We start from the raw sequence: 8,736 nt of genomic DNA, 5'->3' as shown, positions 1-8,736 counted from the left end.
TTTTTTTGGTCGTTGGTGGGTCTTGAACTCTGGGTCTGCAAGCACCGTTCCTGGGCTCGTCAGCTCATAAGGAGAGCTTTACACTTGAGCCAAAGCACCCGCTTTCCCCTCCACGCTTTTCTCCAGTCTGGGGTTGATAATTTGCTTGAGGCTCAGGAGTTTGTGCTGCCATTAGCTTCTGGGCCCTGAGCTGCAAGAACCTGGTTCCCAAATGTCTGAGAGCAAGCTTGGTGATTCTGCAGACTAGGAGAGGCCAAGAGTTGTGAATTTGTACTCCAAGACCAAGGGATTCTTCTATTAACATATGTGACTTTATTTGCTTTGCCCAGGTGTAAGAAGAGTACAGGAAGACTTCTAGTGAAATTGTGAGGTGTGTGCCTGCCTTGAGTCCTCTTACATTGAAGTTGTATTTGGGGCTTCTGTGTTGTTTCTTCTAGAGATATTTTAATCTTTTTGGCTTGAGGTTTTAATCTCCTGTCTTGAGTTCACAGATCTTTGTTCACGACCCTGTTTTTAGAGACAGTTGTACACGGGATATTGGAGTAGTGAGTGCTAGTCCTGTATTTTTAGGAATGAAGTCTAGCAATGTTTGAAGCAGAGCACCCTATGAATAGGAATCTCCATCCTAAATGGACACACCTTGTCAATTCTGAGAAGCCCTAAAGGAAAGAAGCAGAAAAGCACAGGAAGGGGAAGATGTTGCTAGCTTCCCTTGCCTTATGCAAAAATTGCTACTTCCCTGAGCACCAGATTCACGTGGTACTCTTTCCTACACCACTCTCAATCATTTTGTGTTGTTGTAAGATTTAAACTAATTTATAGGAGTCTTGATGAGCTGGCTTGAGGAATAAGCCAGAGCATAGTTATCAGAGGGTACCTGAGGCTGTGGTTTGGGATGGTGGGGTAATTGTTATGACTGAAAGAATCTATTCATGTACTAATCCCTAATGCTCTTCCTGCTAATTTATTCAGCCTGGATTACCACTAGGAATTTTAGTATGAAAATAGTGAAACTTATCTTAAATGTGCCATCTATGGATTTGCTAATGCTAGCTCTAATCAATTGGTTGTGCCTGGTAGTGCAGAAAGTGTTGTTCGGGGACATATGGCCTTCAAAGAAAATTCACAGAAGAAAAGTTGAGGTAATATGTCTTACTCAAGGTTGTATGCTTTGTAGGTGTTGCTTATCTTCAGGTGTGTCACTCCTATATGGAGTATTTTATGTTGTATTTTTAGGATGGCCAAAGATCTTCCCTTGACTGTTAAGGGAAATGAACATTCGGGACTTCTCAAATCTGGGTTTACCTCATCTTTACTCATGTCCCTTTGGCCAAAGCATGTTAAATGGCAAATTGCAAGTCATTGCACAGGTGTGCAATGGGTACAATGAAATGTGCCATTTGACACCATTATTTTAATATTATAACACAAGAAATATATTCTGTATATATTTTCCTCTATACCGTTGGGTGAAAACTACTGAGTTACATCATACATGATTTCCATGGTGTTTAAATATGTAAATGATGTTAGAACACAAATCCAATGAATTCCTAGTATACCTTCACATTAAAAAAAGCAGCTCATACATCATGAAGTATATTCAGTAATAACTAGGTTTTGTGGAAATATGATATGTTTTTGCTTTCAGTTATTCAATATTTTTTGTAGGAACATTCAGTTTTACAAATTTCACATGTACATAAACATAGAAATTAGTTGGTTTAATAATACCTATCTACCAGGAAATGGACTGGATTTGTGTTTATTGGAGACTTTAATGCTTTGCCTGAGACATTAACGATTCTTCTAAGATGGCTTTACCGTTTTCCAGCCTATGTATTATGTTCTCAAGAGGAAATTCCGGGCCCAAAATCTCACAGATTCATTTCTGAATCCGTCATTTCCCTTATATCCCAGCCATGCTTCCAGAATCCTCTGCTCATTGTCAGCAGCAAGACAGAATGAATGGATCTCTGGTGAGTTGTTTTTTTATTTCTCATTTGTTTTCCATTCCATTTTATGAACCTAAAAATGTCCAAGAATTACAAACAATACCAACCACACAGATTTAGCCTCAGGAACATATTCATAAATCAGATAAAGTTGGCTTATAGATTAGCAGATAAAGATTGCTTGTAGGTTTACCAGATTAAATGGTTATATTCTTTCTAAGTTGAATGCAGATTGGCTTCAGAATGTCTAGGTTTTGTCTTGTCATAAAATGTAATCAAATCTGTTATATGATGTAATGACACTGAGCAGGTTACTTCTCATGGAAGGTGAAGGATAGATTGCCACCAGATCACATCCTCATGAGTAACATTAAACTATCTCAATGAAATTTTCCTGGAATTGCTGAAATAGTGTTGTGGACACACACATTCGTGTGTTCTTAAGGAATGATTAACCTATGCGTACTTAAATTACTCTCCAAATATACTTCTTGGACTACTTCATGGTCTTGGTCTTACTTGAAACTTAGGCTGTATTTGTTGCTAAACTTTATGGTCTTTCTACAAATTCCTGTTTGTTTTCTTTGCTTTTCTTTTCTTTTTTTGGTCCAGTCATGAGGCCTGAACTCTGGGCCTGGACGCTGTCCCTCAGATCTTCAGCTCAAGGCTTGCGGTCTACCACTTGAGCCGCAACACCACTTCTGGTTTTTTTTTTTTTTTGCTTATGTGGTACTGAGGAATTGAACCCAGGTCCTCATGCATGCAAGGCAAGAGCTCTACCACTTTGCCACCTTCCCAGCCCTCCTTTTTCTTTTCTAAAGTATCCTCACAAGATTTCTTTCCTCTATTTTCTCTCTCTATTTTTTGATTTTCTACTCACTAGTGTAGGTTAGTTTTCTATTTTTCTCTCTTTCTATCTATCTTTCTAGCATTTTTTCTTACTTTTCTCATTCCCTCTTTCCTCCATATGTGTCTCAGTAGTTTCTTTTCTTCAAATGATCTATCTGGGAACCACTTTTTCTTAGTGATCAGTTTTACTTTGCTGACATGGCTCTTAGGATTGAAATTTTTCCTACCCATTGTATAGGAAAATTGTTGCCTAGAGAGTTCTACAGGATTCCAGAAACAAAGAAAATTAGAGAAACACAAAAACATAAACAGATAGACTTAGGGAAAACCAGGGATCCAAAGGCTCTCTGGCACTTGGTTCCTGGGTGCCAGCAAGCAAGCATAGCTCCTTGAGTGCACACAGGGAAGATTACCATTGATAACATGCAAAATTGAAATATCTATATTAATATTACAATCAGAGCCACAACAGTTTGTGAGGGATGCATGTTTCCTTATTCTCCTGAGACAGAAGACTGCCTCCCAGAGAAATCCAGACATGGAGTTCACCTTACCTAGCCTTCAAGGTCAACAGCAGCTAAGGTTCAGATGCTGTCTTTCTATCTTTCCAACAATAAGGAAAAGGCCTGCACTCCAGTCTCTTAACCCTGTCCAGAATTCTCTTTTAAGCCTTCTGGGGCCAGCTCTCAGTGCTCTCATTGTGGTCAGGCTGGAATTCCAGCCTCTCAAACGTTTTCCCCCTTCAGCTCAACTTCAGACTTCCCTACAGAAACGTACTTCCTTCCCCCAATCGATACACTACAAGAAAATCACTTTTCTCCTGATTATGTTATCTTTGGTCTAACTTCATTTGATGTGGTATTCTGTTTTGTTTTTCCTTCTCACTATTTTTGAATATTTTAATTCACTGCCACTACATGATAAGAACTGGTTTTGATTTAAAAAAAATAGAGTGACAAGGTGTTCTCTATTAGAAATATCACTTGTTGCAAAATCTCACAGATGTTTGGTCAGGAATTGATTTTGATCTCTGAGGATTTTCGCTATTAACTAACACAAGTGGAAATATATCCTTAGCAGTGTACTGGACTAATAACTCAGTAATATGTGACACATTTGAGAATTTGGTCATATTTATAATTTTTTTCATATTGAGTTTTCTTTGAGCTTCTATACATTTTCTCCACCTTCCATGAAGCCTATTAAAATGAAAATCTTGTAAAGTAATATTTTATTCCCCTCCCACCTGTATTTTGTATGGTAGAATGTAGGCAAAGTTTACAAAACTTCGTGGTAACAGTTCATTTTTGCATAGGATGGAAATATTAGGGTATCTATGACCACATTTCAATATTTAGTATTTAAGCCAAACATGGTTAACCTAGGATATTTTTATATGGGAACTAAATCAAATCTTATATGGGCCAAATAAATCATTAGCTACTTTCTGGAGTAGTGTTAATCTTTTTTAACATTCATATGGACACTGCTTCTCATAGATCTAGTAATGTTCTATGTTCTGTATTCCGTGTGATATCCTGAATGTGTTCTGCTTGCTTATGAGAATACGTGTTAATAGAAAGTCTAAATAGGATTTAGGGTGAAGCAGTATATGTAAATGCAGAAAAAATATTTGTTTAATTCATTGTTACCCTGATATGTACTAAAATTTTATCAAAAATGATAATATAATTTATCAGACACCTCCTTAGACTTATTGTTATCATGCCAGATAATTGTCTCCTTAGAGTTTTTAATATTGTCTCTATTGCTAGCAGCAGAAATGTGTTTGCATGCATTGGGGAAACTGTAATTTCTTTTTATGGTCTTGGGGCTTGAATTCTGGTCCTGGTTGTTGTCCCTCAGCAATTCAGGTCAAGGTGAGTGCTCTACCACTTGAGTCTCAGTGCTACTTTCAGTTTTCTGGTTGTTTATTGGAGATAAGTGTCTCATGGACTTTTCTACCTGGGCTGGTCTTGAACCTTGATCCTCAGACCTCAGCCTCCTGAATAGCTAGGATTACAGGCATAAGCCACCAGTGCCCTGCCAATCTGTGTATTTTAATGACCAGGTTTATATATTGTCAAATATTTTTAATTTGCTATTTAATTCTTCTAGTGAATAGATAACACAGCAAGCTGCAAACATTTTATGTAAGATAAAAGCATACCTGCAGTATAATGAAATTCCAGATTGGAATTCTCATGACCCACGTCTGATTTCTTGATGGCAATGTGCCATTGCAGAAGCTGATGTCATTTGATGATGTGGCTGTGTACTTCACCTGGAAGGAGTGGCAGGATCTGGATCCTGGTCAGAGGACCCTTCACAGAGATGTAATGCTGGAGACCTATAGCAACCTCATGTCCTTTGGTGAGCAAAGATCACTTTTACATGGAAGTTCAAGTCCTTTTATTTTAGTAAACATTTGACTGTTTATGTTATTTAGGTACAAGATTCCAGTCCATTCCCAGGTAAAAAAAAACTGCTAGTATAAAAGCCAGCCAAATTCAGGTCTGGGAGCTTGGTGTTCTTTGCCTTTCACACTACTGCATGAGCCACAACTCCATTTTGGCTTTTGTTCTGGGGTATATTCTGGGTTTCAGTGCCCAGGTTGGTTTCAAGCCTGCCTCTTCTGATCTCATCTCCTCAATGAAGGGTTACAGGTGTAAGCCTTTGGACCATTACATTTTCTTTAAAAAAAAAAAGATTCTAGTACTAGGGAAGTGTCATTTTTTTTATAAGGGAAACTTCACATTTATTATATGTAACTCAAGAGCTAATTGTGTTCTCATTCTTTAAGAAGCCTAATCAGTAGTTGGATAAAAGTTCTAAACTATGATCCACTAATAGGAGACTGACTTCCCAACCTTGGGGTGATTATTATAGGTAGATCTACAGTCTAGATAGCATATACATTACTACTGCCAGTATGATCTGGAAATCAGTAGTTAAAAGTGTGTATTTGTAAGCCAAACTTGACAGGGTTTAGTGCTTCAAGCTTTGAATCCTAGAATCTCTGGAGGCAGAAATCTGAAGATTTTGGCTTGAAGCCAGAAACTGTAGAAAAATGACCATGAGGCTCTTATCTCTAATTAACCATTCAAAAACTAGAAATGTAGCCAGGACTCAAACTAGTAGAATGCTAGCTTTGAGCAAAAGAGCTGAGTTCAAGCCACACAACTGGCACAATAAACTCAATGCTGGGGGAAACTCCACCATTTAGCTATTAAGAATTGAGAGACCTGGGGCTGGTAAGGTGGCTCAGTGGTAGAGTGCTTGCCTTGCATGCCTGAGGCCCTGGGTTCGATTCCTCAGCACCACGTAAGCAAAAATTAAAAAGCCGGAAGTGGCGCTGTGGCTCAAGTGGTACAGCGTTAGCCTTGAGCTGAAGAGCTGAGGGACAGCGTCCAGGCCTCAGGACCGGACCCCCTCCCCCCAAAAAAGGAACAACCTTGTGAACAGGATGTCTGCGACCTTACGTTAATGATGACCCAGCAAGAGCAACTGTTCTCCACTCTTTCTTATTCACAGGGCACTGTGGTCCTAAACCTGAATTGATTGTGAAGCTGGAGCAAGGTGCAGAACCATGGATAAGAGAAGCCTCAGACAAGAATTTCACAGGTGAGTTAAAGCATCTACACTGGTCATAGTGGGTCCAGAGCCCAGTTGGTCTGTTTATCTTGAGCTGTACAGAGCGATAGTATTCCTAGTGCCCCTGAGTCATGTGTGGCAGAGAACTAGGTTATCCTTAGTCTCAAGAAATTGTCAATCCAGAACTCCCGTGGAAAAAAACTGAATTTGGTGCGCCAGTGCAGTTAATGTTAACAATTCTCTTTGTCTGTAGAGAAGTCATTCTTAAAGAGAAAAAGACAATAAGAAATGTGGAAGAGGAGATCTCATTTTCTTTTAAACTAATATTACGCAGGTAGGAGGAAAATAGGAGTATGCTAGGGCTGCTATCCTCTAATCGGGACAATTTCTTATCAGTGGTGCTCGGCAAAGAGGGCAATTCAGAATGGAAGCATTAAGAGTATGTAGATGAATAATTTGAGTAAATATTTCCTGTAGAAAAATACTAAATCAGAAATACAGAAAAACATTATTTTCCATTGTAAAATGTCAGTACTACTTTCTTAATTACTACATTGCTGCATAAAGCAATGCTTTGATATTTGAAAATCTAGTAACAGAATGTGAGGAAATATCGTTACAGTAAGGAATTTATGGATCTCATTTATGTTTTCCATTTTAGATGTCCCAGAATTGGAGGATGTGATTAGCACCTGTCAGGAAAGTCACAATAAATATCTCTCTGAAGTCACAGTCATGAATAATAACCAAGGGGAGGAAAAAGTGAGACTTATAAGAAGTTTTCATATGAGCTCCGTACAGAAGTCAGAACTGATTAAGAATAATAGGAACTCCTTAGGGATTAGGATAGAAAAGGTTACTGGGTGTCAGAACATGGGTGTTTTCAGTGAACCTGGTAAGATGTGTGCTGTATATAGTCCTCATCTGTCTTCTGTAGTTGAAGAATATAAACAATGTGAAAAGTCTTTCACTGAGAAGACACACCCTGTTGTCCCTCAGAGAACACACACAGGAGAGAAACCTTATGAATGTAACATGTGTCAAAAGTCTTTCACCCAGAAATCAATGCTAACTGTCCACCAGAGAACACACACAAAAGAGAAACCTTTTGAATGTAACATTTGTGGAAAATCTTTCATCTGCAAAGCATATCTTACTAGACACCAGAGAACACACGCAGGAGAGAAACCTCATGAATGTAACGTGTGTGAAAAGTCTTTCGCCAAAAAGACAAACCTTACTGCCCACCAGAGAACACATACTGGAGAGAAACCTTATGAATGTAACGTGTGGAAAATGTTTCACCCAGAAATCAAAGCTTACTGGCCACCAGAGAACGCACACAGGAGAGAAACCTCATGAATGTAACGTGTGTGGAAAGTCTTTCACCTGGAAGTCATGCCTTACTGGCCACCAGAGAACACACACAAGAGAGAAACCTTATGAATGTAACACAAGTGGAAAATGTTTCACCCAGAAATCAAAGCTTACTAGCCACCAGAAAATGCACACAGGAGAGAAACCTCATGAATGTAACATGTGTGGAAAGTCTTTCACCTGGAAGTCATGCCTTACTTGCCACCAGAGAACACACACAAGAGAGAAACCTTATGAATGTAACATGCGTGGAAAATCTTTCACCTGGAAGTCAAGCCTCACTGTCCATCAGAAAACACACAGGGAAGAAATCTTATGAATATCATATGTGTGGAAATAATTTTCATCCAGAAGCTACAACTTACTGTCCACAAGAGAGCACACACAGGAGAGAAATTTTATGAATGTAACCTATGTGGAAAATCTTTCACCCAGAACATACAACTTTCTGTCCATCAGAAAAAAACCCACCAGAGAGAAATGTTATGTATGTAGCAGGCATGGAAATTCTTTCACCTGGAAGGCACAGCTTAACATCCATCACAGAACACAAGGAGAGAAACCTTATGAATGCAACCAGTGTGGAAAGACCTGGAGGTCACAGCTTAACACACATAAGTTGATTCACACAAATGAAATAACTTAGGATTGTACCAAATGGGGAAAGTCTTTGATCTGTAAGAAAATTGAAATTGCAATACAGAACCAATACAGGAAGAGAAATCATATGTAGGAAAAATGGAAAGGTTTTCTAGAAAAGTCATAACTCAGTTTGCATCAGGGAACAGACACAGACGAGAAAATACAAATATCTCAAATGTGGAAAGTCCTTTACCAAGTATTCATGGATCCAAGTTCATAGAACACACAGCGGAGAAATCTTAAAAATATTACAAATGTGGAAAGCCTTTGATCTGAAAGGAATACCTCAGTGTTCATCAGAGAACTGACTCACATAGGA

General features: G+C 38.7%; 1 long non-coding RNA gene across 1 annotated transcript; it reads left to right on the top strand.

Moving 5' to 3' along the window:
- Nucleotides 1-5,086: 5,086 nt before the first annotated feature.
- Nucleotides 5,087-7,084, top strand: LOC122123247. The gene is made up of 3 exons (XR_006150358.1): nucleotides 5,087-5,177; nucleotides 6,339-6,428; nucleotides 7,060-7,084. It is a non-coding gene; the product is annotated as an uncharacterized LOC122123247 (long non-coding RNA).
- The last annotated feature ends 1,652 nt before the right edge of the window (nucleotides 7,085-8,736 follow it).

Source organism: Dipodomys spectabilis, unplaced genomic scaffold (assembly GCF_019054845.1).
Source record: "Dipodomys spectabilis isolate Male_0828 unplaced genomic scaffold, ASM1905484v1 ptg000227l, whole genome shotgun sequence".
In the NCBI taxonomy this organism is placed as follows: Eukaryota; Metazoa; Chordata; class Mammalia; order Rodentia; family Heteromyidae; genus Dipodomys; species Dipodomys spectabilis.
The sequence above is the reverse complement of the archived record's forward strand: the minus strand, read 5'-3'. Positions and strand labels throughout refer to the sequence as shown.